This window comes from Cuculus canorus, chromosome 3 (genome assembly GCF_017976375.1).
Source record: "Cuculus canorus isolate bCucCan1 chromosome 3, bCucCan1.pri, whole genome shotgun sequence".
Classification (NCBI taxonomy): Eukaryota; Metazoa; Chordata; class Aves; order Cuculiformes; family Cuculidae; genus Cuculus; species Cuculus canorus.
Window position 1 is genome coordinate 100,175,700 of NC_071403.1, and position 15,079 is coordinate 100,190,778.

The 15,079-nt window shown below is 39.8% G+C and overlaps 1 long non-coding RNA gene across 1 annotated transcript; it reads left to right on the forward strand.

Moving 5' to 3' along the window:
* Positions 1–321: 321 nt before the first annotated feature.
* LOC128851866 (uncharacterized) lies at positions 322–8,466 on the forward strand. Its single transcript, XR_008449399.1, has 3 exons — positions 322–436; positions 1,161–1,260; positions 4,211–8,466. It is a non-coding gene; the product is annotated as an uncharacterized LOC128851866 (long non-coding RNA).
* Positions 8,467–15,079: the final 6,613 nt, after the last annotated feature.

Genomic DNA, 15,079 nt, shown 5'->3' on the forward strand with positions numbered 1-15,079 from the left:
CTGATAGACTTTTCCTTAATCATAGTATATCCTGAATTGGAAGGGACTCACAAGGATCACCGAGTCCAAGTCCTGTTCCTTCATATGACAACCCCAAAATTCACACCATGAGTCTTGATATCTTCTTCACTTCAGTCACGTAAGAGAGATGATGGGAGAAAGGAATAGAGCATGAGATAAGCTGGACAAAGCACAGGAAGAATTTTAGAGACGATAAGGATTTTTTCCTTCCTTTTTTTTTTTTTTTCTGATCAACATTCCGAAATAAATACAATTGTGGGTGAGGGTGACATGTTCATGTTTATTTTCAAGTGGAAGGAGGTTGGCAACAGCATTTGGCATGCATTGAACAAGTCTGGGCACTGGGCCTTACAGTCATCATAAAGAAGTGAGCTTCAGTTTCCAAGAAGAGAAGAAAGTAAAGAAGTGTAATTGGGTGAGTTACGTGAGTTATGATGTGGAAACTGTAGTGTAATGAGCATGTTTAATGCACATAAGGGAAGGAAAAGTACTCAGTGCCAAACTGGATGCCAGACTTGTGGTTGGCAGAGGTGAGTAAGTGGTATGAATCCAGCAAGGAGAGGGCCATGCCTGAAAACATTTCTTTTAATCCACCAGAGTGTTCTTTAAGACATTTGAATACAGAGAACAGAGATGGGGCCATTAGTTTAAAGGATCAGGACAAAAAGAATGAAAAATGACTACAAAATGAAAGAAACAAATACAGCTCCAGCAACTTCTCAGAGCAGGTTGTAGATCACAAATGATCCTAAGGTTGCTGGAGGCTAGCCCAGGATGACTGCCATGATCATTGATCTTACACGTTATGAAGTGGTCAGCTGGGTAGGAGACTCTTGGAGGGATGGGAGAAGATGAACCTCTTTTCCAAGAGGTCTTTTCCAACCTGGTGATTCTAAGATTCTATGAATAAAATAAGATGAGATAAAACATCTCTTCTTTCCACAGCTGCAGAATGTATGACGAGGCTATGTCGTGGTGGCAGGTTTCAGCCAGGGAGAGTTCAAGGAGAAAGAGAGTGCCTGTGGTCACCTCAAAATCCTCTGTGACCTGGGGCCATCGACAAGGTGGTAGGAAGCAGGAGCACTTTTTATTTCCACACTCTCATTTTCAAAGGCAATATCTGTGTTTTTTTCTTCCAGTTGAAAAAGGTTCAGAAAATCCCTACTTGATCAATAAGCCATGCCCAATTCTAAGACAGAGGTGTCCAATATAAATGTAAACCACGTCATCTACTTTCAGGTAATTAGAGGGCTCGTAGTTTGCCTCACGTTGGGGAATTTGGTGGGGTGTTTCAACCTCACGCAATGAAACTCTGCGTTGAATGAATCTCTAACAGAATTTTGAGAACATCTATGGACCCCATTTCCATCTTGTTAAAGATGCTTTGTAGTTGCCTCATTAATCATGCAATGTATTTAGCATTGTAGCATGTGTCCAGGGAGCAGGAAAGACCTTCGTTAGCCTCCTACCCTAGATGTGTAGTAGAGAACATGCCTTGAGACAGTGTTGATGAACTTCACTCAGGCATCTTTGAATTAGGCATGGGGCATCTGGAGTGGCAGACCATCTTGGGTAGCGCAGATCTTGACAGTATTATGGGACAAATACTTTCACAATGAGGAATTGTTCCTGAACAATGTAAACATCTTTTGTCTTCAATATCAGGCAGGCATTTTAGGAAGAGAAGTCTCATTACTATTAATTATTACTTTAAAAAAATATTCTGTTCTTTGGGGACAAGAAGATAAATATTTATTTCTCTGGTTATGTCTCTGTTAGTCTGAAAGCATCAAAGAAGTGCAAGATCTCATTCCTGGTGTGTATTTCCTTTAGGCTAGTCTCTCAAGACTACAAAGGTGTTGAGATATGGTCGATATTATGTAACCTTCAACACTAAAGCAGATGTACATAATTTTTCTTTGCTTGAGAAGTCTTATTTGATCTCTGGAGACCCATCATGTGATTCTTGCTCAATAGTTTTGAGCATAAAGGGAACTTTTCCAAGGCATTATAGAAGCAGCAATGTTAAATTGATCATTACATGTAGAGTTTGATGAAGCAGGCATTATTTCTGCCATATGTTAAACAAACAACTAGATACTGTGTAATTGTGGTGATGCAGGCTGATAATCTGCTGCTGAACAATATGATGTCACATCAATACTTGAACTATTTCCTTACATAGTCCCCAAGAAGTAGGATTTTTTTTTGTAAACATCTGAAAATTCACGGGAAAGTATGCAACCGATCAAATCTTGCACAGACGATAACACCCAGATATATGTGTTTCTATTTGGAAATAATCTATAGTTAGCAGAACTCTTGGATAGAGAAACCCTGTAAAAATACAGATTAGGCACACATAAGTTAAATATGTCAAACTAGTGTGCCAAGAATTTATAGTTTTATGAAATCTGTATTATGTACCGAACTCTCAATATTCCCTTCTAAAACATTTTCATTAGTGTGCAAAAGGCAGAATGTAAATTTCTGTAATAATCAGCAGAACTTTCCTGTTTCATGGACAAAAAACTAAATGAACCACATGACCTGACTTTCAAAGGCCAACCCTTGCCCTCCAAACTCCCGTTAGAAGTTAGCATTCAAGTAATCCTGTCTTTTAATGATAAACTCTACAATAAGCCCATGAAATCTAGCAATAATAATAAATAGCAAGTTTCCATGTTATGTGGAACTTTTTGAGTAAGATTGTCCAATATTTACTGTGCTAGAAATCCAGAGAGACTGGATTTGACCATTTAGATTGACAGCTTAGATTCATAACAGAGATGGTAAGGAGTGCCAATGTAGATTTGAGTTTTCTTTTTAAAATGAGAAAATATCTATATCTGAGGAGATAGGTTGTGTTCGCCTTGTTCACCTTGTATCCTCAGTAAATTACCAGGGGCTATACTAAAATCAGAGAGCCACAGCAGGTCAAAATCAGATAAAAACTCAGAGCTGAAACCCGGGTTAGCTACTTGCAGGACTTCAAGCCTTCATCTCTTACAAAACTTTCATTTAATTAGATAACTTCTTAGCAATGTGTGCCTCTATGAGTTGTACATGTACACATATTACATATATGTATGCATGCACACATGCACACACATACACCCATATATACATGGACTTAATCTTTTTGTAAATACAGCCTGAAATTTCTTTGCATCCTCTTATTACATCAAGAGGAACTTCGCTGAAACAAAGAGTTCTGAATACTGCTGCATTAGATCTTTGACAAATGGTGAAACATGCAGTAGAGTTGACAAGCACACCCTGTCCTGAACATTTGGAGTTAGCAAACAGAATATGTTCTTTATTGATGTGCAAGTTAAAGTCTTTCAATGCCATCTGGTTGTTTGAATGATTGTTAGAATGTTAAGCACTAATTAGGTTTTCTGTAATATCTTCACTGACAACTCAGATGATTTTATGCAATTAATGTAAAACCAACCTGAGTGAAGAAGGCCAATGAAGAAGAAGGAAAGTCAGTAGGAAATAATACATGTTGCAATATCTGTTTTCACAGAAGTGGATATGTGACCTAGGAGATTTTTTTCACTTCTCTTAATGCTTCCGATTGCTATGCATTACATTAATCAAGCATCTGCTTAGCAGAGAAAATAAATTAAAATCTATGACAGAAAATACAGGGGAAAAGAGCAATCTCTTTCTATGTGCAAAGTCCTAAGCATTTGTGTTGACTCACAACAGAAAGGTGACTCCCTTTTTCCTGTAGAATAATATGGCCCAATAAATGGCTCAACCACTACTAAATCCCATGACAGCCAGTGGGAAGCATTTTTCTCTATTCATTTGTGTCTGTGTTTGAGTTCCTTACAGAAATGGTCCCAAATTACATATTAACTTCATATTAAGAAGATTCACCCTTTTGGACGTGTCAAAGTATAGATTAGTCTGAATTGAGATACTAGTGTAAAAAAACCAAAGCAAAGCTACAGGAGATCAAACCCAATTCTGAACTCTGGAGTTCAAGGGCAGATTAATTTCATTCTAATGATGTGCCTGTTCAGTGGGCTGTTGGTGCTCTCCTTATCTGTCTCCAATTCAGAGAACCAACATGATTACCTGATCTGGTGTCTTATTTGAGAAAGGCTAAACGACCTTAGCCATGAAATCCCTCTCCCCTTGCCTCACTCTGACACTGTGTATTTTTCATGGACAGATGGTCATTGATGGATTACATTACTTTCTGGGTATCTTCTGACTGCTGTTCAACTTCAGAAACAAAAAGGAGCAAAGGAAAGCTGCCAAGTCCATTTGCTTTGCGTGACTCCCCACTTCAGTCACACAAGAAAACGCCTTGCCTCTTCAACCTGGGCAGCCGATGCCTGGATTTTCTCTTCATATGTATCCTTTCAAACTGAACTGTGGACTTGAGAGGAAACACGCCTAATGTGCCATGTGCTTCCTATTTGTTGAAAGTATCAACGCTGAAACTCTGTTGGCATGCTAAAATGTGAACATTTTTACAGTGTAGCAGGTTATGGAAGCTGCTCTTGATAAATTCCATAATGGCATTTACACTCCATGTGCTCCTTTCTGTGAATGACAAATTGCCCTATTAGATCTCTAAAGAAGCTCCCAAAAAGGGTGATTCAGCACACAGAGAAAGTGGAACATGTGTGTAATTCAGTGTTTCTACGTTCCCCAGTATGTTTGCATGGGACTGTGATGTTGCTCTCTCTGGTGTCACGAGAGCAAGAAAAAATGTTCAAAATAAGCTAGACACTCCTAAATAGCATCAAAATCTCTGCTGATGTTAACCTAAAAACAAACATCAGGACATGTTTACCTCTCCTCTTGACTGATTTTAAAGCTGTATGAAGAAGAAGCAGTTCGCCTGGATTTTTTGTCTTAGTTGGGCCATAGGAGAAAGAACCACGACAGACAGACTAGGGGTGGATGATGTAGCTTCTTGAAAAGTAGAGATTAGAGCCTTAACAACTCGCCTCAGTAAGTACTAGAAGTCTTTGTGTTGAAAATAGAGTAACCAAGTAAAAATACTGACATATGTTCTGCATTCTAAAGGTGCTTTTTGTAAGAACACAGTAGGACGTTAACTTAACTGTTAAGTGCTCCCTAAAACCAGCACATAGATCTCGTTGTAAATACTAGAAACACTGTACCTGATTTAGAAACATTAACAATAACCCAAATATTTCTCAAATTAACACTATGAACTTTCTCAGATCTTTGTTTTGCGGTTTATTCTTCGGTGTTCAAGGTGGATGTACGGGATTTAATTTCAAGTCATAACTTAATGCCTTCACTTTAGAAAGAGGAGAAAAGTAAAGTTACATGAGTTAAACGTTACATATGATTTGGCAAAGTGCTTTCAGGAATTCAATAAAGGAAGAGTATAAAAAAACCAAACCAAAGCCCCACACAGTTGCACAGAGTTAGTAGCAAGAACGAATAGTGCAGTTAAGGTCTAAAAGTACACACTTTTCAGTCAGTCTTGGCTGGCGAAATGTAGAAGCTTAATGTGGATTACACTATTTGAATCTTTCAACATAAACAAATACAAGAGATGCAGTGTGTTTTTATTTCAGAGGACTTTGCATGCAATCTCAAGATAAATGGGAGAGACTGACTGTGTTTGTACCTGTGCCAGACATTGTCGTTAGATATTGCTGTTTTGTTTCATCAGCCAGATGAATTTACCCAGGGACATCGATCAGATACCTACATTTAGAAGAACATACTGTCAAATTAGTGGATAAAAAGAGCACATTATGAGAGAGAAATCATCTGGTGAAAGATTTAAAGACTGACTCACTTGTGTTTTGTTTCATTAAATGTGAGGTAGTCCCCTTTCATTTTCCATTTAGCACGAACATTCATGGGACTCCATTACAATATCAGCCTTATAACAAACTAGCTGGCTAGGGATATGCATGAGCCTCCTTGGAAAAAATACAGCTTCCCACTTACAGATTCTAGATTACCTTAAAACTTGGGGCCTGGGCTAGGCAAATCCAGTGGCCTTTGAGGAGACACCCCCTGGGTACTCCAGTAGGTCTCACGGATGCAAAGTCACCTGAAGGGCTGCAGTAGCCTTCCCAGGTTGCTAGGTTGGTGGCTGCTTCTCCAAAGTGGAGGCCTTGGGACGGGAGCGGGTGGGGCTTCCATTCCCCCAAAGGACACAGAATGTGTTTTAAATGGAGAATCACAAAAAGCCCTGGGAAAACTATCCAGGTGTTGTCTTTTTCCTCCTCCCTCTTAGACACTCTTGGAAGATACGCTTGATTAATGGTTGGACTCGATGATCCAGTGGGTCCTTTCCAACCTGGTGATTCTATGACTCTATGATTTTTGCATTCAGGGTCAAGGGAACAGTTTGTGGTGGTAATGGGGAGGCAAGGATCAGGCTGGAAAGGGGGTGTATGCGAGTACACAGGAGTTAGGGGAGATCCAGATGAGTAGAAAAAAAAGAAAAAATAGATTAGAACCCCCCCCCACATTTTATGTATTTTAAGTCTTATTGGTAATTTCTTTCTGTCTTATTATAAGCTAAACAGGAAATACTTCTGTATTCTACTTGATACCTATATGGTATCCATCAATGGATATCTACATGTATGTATATGACAAATAAGGATAAGGATATGATAAATGCATACATACATATGTACATGTATGCGTTTATGTACATGTATGTATTACATACACACATACATACATACGCATGTATGTATTTATGCACATGCACAGAACCCAGTGGATCCTGGAGCCCATCTCCATCTTGCACAGCAAGAACAGGCTGTTGCAGGCCCAGGGCAAGAATTCTATAATGTCTGTGCCTTTTCATATCAGTGGGAAATGCTGAGACACTTGCCTAATGTGAGGAAGTCCCAAGGTGGTGTGCCTTGGGAGAACCATCTGGCTATAACTGAGGGTATTTCCCACAAGTACTTGTCTGCTGCCCTCTAAAAAGCAAGACATTAATACTTTGATGCAATAACACAGCCAAAAAACACAGCCGGTCATTGAGTGCTTTGGTTGCACGCTGGGGCCATGTTAACCTTTAAGGCCTGTACCTTAGGTCTCTTGAAGCTAAGCAAGCAGGCATGGAAAGGGTTCATGGCTGTCTTTCACCCAGTAGAAACTGAGTGTTACTAATATTATACTTAGTTCTATTGGTCCTCATTGTCATTTGTATGTTGGAGCACCAGTGTGTGCTCCTTGCTATGGAGAGGTCCTGGCAAATGGGCCACCCAGCATGCTGAGCCTGAGCACCCCAAATCTTGGTAGTACTCAGACAATTGCTGTTCCAAAGTCAGACTTCATGGCTCAAACTCACCCTTTATAGAGAAAGTGCTCCATATATATTGTCAGCTTTGAAACCAAACACTTCATACCTAGCTTATACCATAAATCAAGTTTTGGTGCTGCTTTCTAGTCAGCTCCATTACACAAGCGGTCTGAGATCTATCTTAGCTGAAATGGTATTTTTTTCATGGACTGGGGAATAAACAGGACTATTTTATTCATTAAGTGAAAGGCTATGAGACATTATGAGACAGGCATAGGGAGTGCAGGTGCAGTAGCAAATCCCCACCTGGCTGTCTCAGTACCTGGGCTTGGTGCCTGGATTCCCTCATGTTCAGATCTGCAGCAGCTCCGCAACATATTAGAATGCTCCATAAAAGATTTCAGTCCTCATATCCTAAAAAACATTTCAATAAATGCATGCAAGATTTTGCCCTAGGTCTTTCGAGAGTGAAAAGGGCCAGTCCCCAAACCCACTGTACCACTCTTGGTCTCCAGAAATGTTAATTCATCATCAAAATTATTAAAAACTAAATGGCTGAGATGTATTATTACAAAGTTGAAGTATTTCCTTTTATTGTTTAAAAATCTCTGTATTAATTTGTCATCTATTTTTTTTTTCCTTTTACAGTTTCGAATGTTGCATCTTACCATATGTGAAACATTTCTTAAAGGTGTCAAAGTGACTTGTCATGGGTTTGGAATGAGAACTAAATTAAATGTCCATACTGTAGCATAGTTATATAAATAATGAGATATTCCAGTATAAACCATTGATTTGGCAGTCATTTCTACACCAGCAAGTACTAAGCGCTATGGAATTCCTGTCTAACTTTGACACATACAGAGAAAATCAGGAAGTAAAACGTGTGTGTTTAGGATTTTATAGGAAAAGACAGCCCCTTGTAGTACGTTGCCATGAAAGTATTTCTAGCTTTTTTGGAAACAGTGCAAAAGGTTTAACAAAACACTCTGGATTCACAGCAGAATGCCAGAATATTCAGCTGCCTCCCACTGCACTCCAAAACTTGTTTCCATGATTTAGAAACAGAAAGGGTGGAAATTAATAACAAAGTCATTAATGAGCACCAAGAATGATTTATTATAATGATATAATGTCACTGCTTTTTTTAAAAAATAAGTTAAATAAAAATTCCTCACAAAATAAAATGTCTTTCCTATTTAACACAGCACAGAATTTGGTTTATTAGTGTATTATGTCACCACAGTGCCAAGTCTAGCATTTCTCATACAAATAATGTTTTGAAGTGCTAGCAAGGCTTGTGGGCTGCCATGCAAACCATGTTAGGAATACTGCTTGTACAGTAACACGACAGTAGCAAAGCTCCTTCTGCTGGGGTTTTGGAAATAGCATTGGGGGACCCTCTTATTCTGCATCAGCTTCACAAGCTTGCATCATGCCAAGCTAACATATATCAACATAATAATTAACATAATAATAAAAAATTGATGATAGATTTTTAGTTCAAAACTGTCTTTCTAACCACCTAGATGCTTTAAGTCACTTTTTAGGTCTAGGCGAATTTTATCTTCAGACAAGAGGCATCTGATATCTGTTAAATTGGTATCCCAGTTTGTTGGTAGCAGGCATACAGACTGGTATTACATCTATTGAAGAGCATGCTCCAGACGCTCAGGCTGTCAGAGATGTGCAGTCTTGTCCAGAGCAACCACGGACATTTCTTGATGGTAAAGATACCCTTCAGGTTTAAGCCTGGGACATGCAGGCTGTAAGAGGGAATTTTTACTGGCACCAGGCATGGAGTAGTTGCCTGTCTCTCCGTCTTAATATTTGTACATGATTCATCTCCAAAAACTTCAACCAATGCCTTGAATAATCTTTGAAATCTTTCTGGATTAAGAAATAAATAACTAATCCATTCTAATATTTGCCTATGCCTCAGTGACTTAAAAGGCTAAAATGATTTGGCATAAGATGGAATCAAAGTTCATAAATGGAGCTAACAGCTTGCAGCTTTTCAGAGAATTCTTCATGCAAATGCAGAAGTTTCTAAGTAATTTACAGGTACATTGCAGCTATCTTCGCAATCATGATTAGTTACATGCAATCACAAGCTACCAGCAAATAATTTGATCTAGTGTCAGTCTTCATTTAATCATGCAAAATGAGATAATTTTGTGGGTTTATTACAACCAAAGTTTATGGGCAGGAAGGAGAAGCCGCCTACTGCACTCTTCACAACTGTGTCCTCAGCCTGTCACGAGGAGAAAATATCTGTGGTGCAACGTGGGGAACAGCAGAACACCGGCAAGTGTAGTGGTGTGCTTACACCACACACCTATAGTCTGGATTGTGTCTATATTGTATAGGACTGCATGATGGCACTCCAGATGACTAAAGAACAGAATGAAGAGGATTTTCACTAGTTAAGTTGAACTCAAGAGGTATATTGGGATAGGAAATATTAGTTTCTTACATTTTCTTTGGTGTCCTTAATACAATCTTGCAATAACAGAGCATAGGTTTTTTTTTTTCTTTCTACCCCTATCTGCTAGGGATAATTCAGTGACAGTTCATTGCTCACTTGACCATGGGTTGTACGGATTTCATTAATTGAACACCTATTTGTGCAAAGTTTATATACCTGTATGAAGCACAAGGTTGCTTAGAATTTTTTCCTTAAAATCCTTGCTGATAGGCAATATTACTAAGTATTCCCTGATCTGAACTCTATTCCTCTGGCTTAAGAATATGTATCAATAACTCAAGGGTACGTATGTGCCAAGGAGTTGCAATTATCCTCAAAACAAGCTTTGCAAAAAAAGAAAAGACATAAATTAAGCCATAGAAAAACACGGCTAAGGCACTCCAATTTGCCTTGTCCAAAGTGACTGCATTGCATAATGATATGTTGGTATTAAACATAGCAAACTCCTTAGCTTTTGTTCCTCTACGCCTTAATAGCATCATGACTCAGGGTGGAATTAAAACACTAGAAACATATTCCACAGTCAGATTTTAAGCAGATTTGTCACAGAGCATGGTACATCCCACAACCTCATAGAAAAAAAGACCCAAACCATAGCCCTTGCTGCCCACTCTGCACTAAACTGCATGAACTCATGAAGTTGGACAGCTGTGGGAAGGGACATCAGCGGGTACCAAAGCTCTTAGTGCCCTTGCTGTACCATCTCTTCCCATGAACATTGCCCAGGAAGTTCCTGCTTCAGAGACTATTGGGTAAGAGATGAATGGAGAAAGACGCTTGTATTGACTGTTGATTCCAGCACTGCAGGTAGATAAAAGACAAGCAAAACTAATCTTTTTGTTACAGTATCTCAGTCTTTTTATATATTATGCTCTGAAGACTTTTGCAAGTCCCAGAACAATATTTTGATTTGTTCATTTGAATAAAACACATTGCAAGAGAGTTCACGGAGATCTAATATTTTCTAATGTTAGCATTTCTATTTTTATGCTCCCCTGCTCTCCCCCAACATTTTATTTCTCCATTAATTTTAATTAGGCTCTCACTGGATTTCAAGTACAGTTAAAGTGAGGAAACCAGAAAAATTTCTTGCTAAGACTGACCAAGAAGTCACAGATATACATAGTCCCCTCACTACAAGAAATATGTTGAGGTCCTGGAATGTGTTCAGAGAAAAGCAATGAAGCTGGTGAAGGGTCCGGAGAACAAGCCTTACGAGGAACAGCTGAGGGAACCAGGCTTGTTTACCCTAAAGAAGAGAAGGCTGAGGGAAGACCTTATCACTGTCTACAAGTACCTAAAAGGAGGTTGTAGTGAGGTGGGTGTTCTTCCCAATGCTTCCCTCCTCTTTCCTGGCTAGGGGTGAGCATTTGCCTCCCCACGTGCCTTTCTGTAACACCTGGCCAAGGAAGAGAGAGAGGAGGTGAAAAGGCCCAGAACAATGTCTGCTCCTTCCACTGTTCCCAGCACCTGGATGAGGGAGAAGGGGAACTGATTGCAGCCCTGCTCCTCAGCAGTGTCCTGGGACAGAGGTTCAGAGTAGGGAGAAATGTGTCTGAGCCTGCAGAGCTGACTTGAACAGTGGGACAAAGGTTCTTGCCATACAGGCTGCTGCATGGGGATGATGGCTCCTCTGGGTGAAGTACTCTATGCCCTTATCTCAGGTGCTGAGAGCTTTCCAGATTCTCTTACCTACCTCTTAGGTAGATCTTAGAGAAGAAGTTTACCATACAGAAATGCAAACTTACACAGTTCTTCACTGCTCAAAAGTCCTTGACCAGGATCCAGATCATGTGGGACCATGAGAAAGGGAGACCAAGACATGGTTACAGTCAGGGTGTGCTCCAAGATCACTTCCACTCGCACAAATATTTACTTCCAAGAGATACTGAGATATACATTCTGCAAGACATCGCATTACTTTCCAATATTCCTAATTACCTGACCAGTGTAGATCTGATAGCTGATAGATCTGAAGTATAGGTTACAATGAGTTATCACACTTTTCTGGCAGCACTGAGTGGAAAGAAAAAGCTGTAAGAGAAATGATCTATAGTCTTCAATTGCATGAATTTGGAGTGGCAGATAAGAAGCAGAACCATTATTTTCATCTGCAGCACAGTCATCTTATATCTCTATGGTCTTTACTGCAGATAATGGTGAAGAGGTAAACCTCTTGCTTTTCAGAAAGCCCTCTACCCCTCTGGTTCTGAGCATAAGCTTCCCTGACACTGTAACAGGCATAACAGCAAAAAGGGAGACTTTTATTAATCCCTTCCAAAGAGAATATGCATTTAATCATATGCTTAATTTTAAGTTTGTGCTTGAACTTCAATCACTTGTTAATTTTGGATGTTAATAAAAATGCTTTGTGGAATCAAGCCAGTAATTCATAAGCACATTTATAGCTATTATTTCCCAATTCACTCAATTTCCAACCAATTCTTATTGGCAAAGAGAGGCACAGGGTTTTTCTGTCACTGCTTGGTTTCCACAACAACAAAAGTCTCCCTTCAGTTTCTCTCCAACAAGATTGGATTGATTAACTATGCTACTGTTTATTTTGCTGTACCTGCCAAGTATATAGTAATGCAGAAATAGGAAAAATTATCCTAATGTGAATATGTGGACAACAGTGTCTGCCAGAACAAATATCATCCCTGAACATGTAATAATTCCCATTTCATTTCATGGCACCAATGTTTAAGATGCACCTCCCAGACAAAAAAAAAGGTCAGTTTCTAAATCAAGTTGGCCATTTTGTAATGAAATATGTTGAGAACATTAATCAGAAAATAGTTTTGACTGAAAAGTAAATGACATTCTCCTTCCCATAGCAGGGACAGGTTTGCCCAACAGGAACCTTGACAGGAAACGGAAAGGTGTGCATTTAGTAAGGTAAGTAAGGAAAGCTGGAGACTATATACTTTTGGGACTTAAGGGTCTTGTCTTAGGATTAGGATCCCAAGACAAATGTTCAAATTTGTGTAAAGAACATAAAAGAGTTGGGCAAGGCAGGCGACTGCAAGACAAGGCAAAGAAATGTTTTTTTCTGCTCCTTTTCAACTTGATGTTGCATGTGGAGAAATGCTAAAGACTGTCAGTGAGTAAGGGGAAAGAAGGAGATCTCCTACACAGGAGAGCCAACTCTCTTCTCAGTTTTCCCTTTCTCCCTTTCCTCACTCTAAGTTTACAGACCCATCAGTGATGTTCTTGGTATGCATCTGAAAACTTTGGCCATGAACCCATTATCACATATGAATGTCCTTCAGTTGCGGTGAAGTTTTTCTGTGGGTGCACATAAGGAACAGAGATAAGCAATGAAAGTAAATAGAATTTTCTGCAGTTACTTAGTTTGGGATTGAATGGTGACCATTTAAGTAACTATTTGGTTTGTAGCATCCTCAAAAAGTGGGACTGAGATCAGAGCTGAGATTCAAGATGTGTACTGCACAGGGTATATGATTACTTATTTGCTGTATATACCAATCTCATGCAAAAAAAGTCTGAACGCAACTATTACTGATAAAATTTTAGGTAAGAGTTCAAATCAAATTGTAAGATCAGCCACTGGACTTTGAATGATTTGAAGTAGAGTTCAGAGCAGTATTTCATACTCTCTTATTATAGCCATAGTGGATCAAATCAAAAGTCTGTTTCACATTTTCTTTGAATTATGAGAGTTCAAAATCCAGCTCATAACTTTGCTGTTCAGTGGAGATATATTCATTGGCATTAGTGTTTCTGAATGGATCAACTCAGTCATTGTGGAACACAGATTCTGCAGTTTACTTCAAGATAAGCATAACCAGTATTGGAGCAAACATTTTGGACATTTTCCAACAGAAAAGACTTGTTCAGGGAAATAGTATTCTGTAGAAAAGCTGTGAATTTGATGAGTCTATTGAAAGAAATCCAGCGGGCATCTGACCAAAACCAGACTATTTTTTACTCTGTTCACCTACCTTTCTTTTCCCCTTCAGTCTCCAACAGCCTCCATGGACTCACAGGACTCTAGAGAAGGACTGGGAAAAAAGCAAAGCCAGTTTGAGGTTTCTGGGGAGCGTTTTTTACTCTATAAGTCCAGAAACTTCCACATTCACAATATTTGACTGTCCCTTATTTGCAAGTACTGGAAAATTTTCAGATGCATTTTCAACTACAAACATAAGAGTGCCTCTTTTCTCCCATGAAAGGAAATTTGCTCTTGACAGGTATCTCTGCATCACTGTGCAGATCCACCACAGCTCTACCTCAGTGGCCACTCAGTGGTGCAGAAGATTGGTTTGCAGGTCACTGTTGTCTGTGACACCGCCAGTATCAGGCTCATTGGGGGAAGGTGAACTCAGTGTGGACTCGAGCTCCTCATGACACAATGCTGGGGATGGAGCCGTTCAATTTCTTGGGCTGGGACCAGCTCCCCTCCTGATGATTTGTCTTATGACCAAAGAGACCTCAAGGGCTGTGGGTTTTATTTTAGTATACCAGAGAGAACTGCTCAGCAGAGGCAAACAACTGTGTCAGAGACCTTCAAACATCCATTACACAGAATCACGCAGAATCACAGAATGTTTGGGACTGGAAAGGACCTCTGGAGATCTCCTAGTCCAATTCCCCTGCCAAAGCAGATTGCACAGGATTGCATCCAGGTGGATTTTGAATATATCCCAAGAAGGAGATCCCACAAGTTCACTGGGGATCCTGTTACAGTATTCTGTCACTCTCACAGTGAAGAATTTTTTCCTCATGTTCAGATGGAAATTCCTGTGCTCCAGTTTGCACCCATTGCCCCTTGTTATGTGGCAGGGCACCACTGAGAAGAGTCTGGCCCCATCTTCTTGACACCCACACTTTAGATCTTTATAAGCACTGATAAGACCCCTCTCAGTCTTCTTCTCCAGTCTAAACAGATCCAGGTCTTTGAGCCTTTCCTCATAAGAGATGTGTTCTAGTCCCCTAATTATCTTTGTGGCCCTCTACTGGAATCTCTCCAGTAGTTCCTTGTCTTTCTTGAGCTGGGGAGCCCAGAACTGAACACAATACTCCAGACAGGACTTCACAGGGACAGAGTAGAGGGGGATAATAACCTCCCTCAACCTACTGGCCACAGTCTTATTAATGTATCCCAGAATACCATTGACTTTCTTGGCCACGAGGGCACACTGCTGGCTCGTGGCTAACTTGTTTTCTGTCGGGACTCCCAGGTCCTTCTCTGCAGAATTGCTGGCTTGTATGGGTGCATGAAGTTACTCCTCTCTGGTGCAGGGCTGTACTTTCCTTTGTTGAAC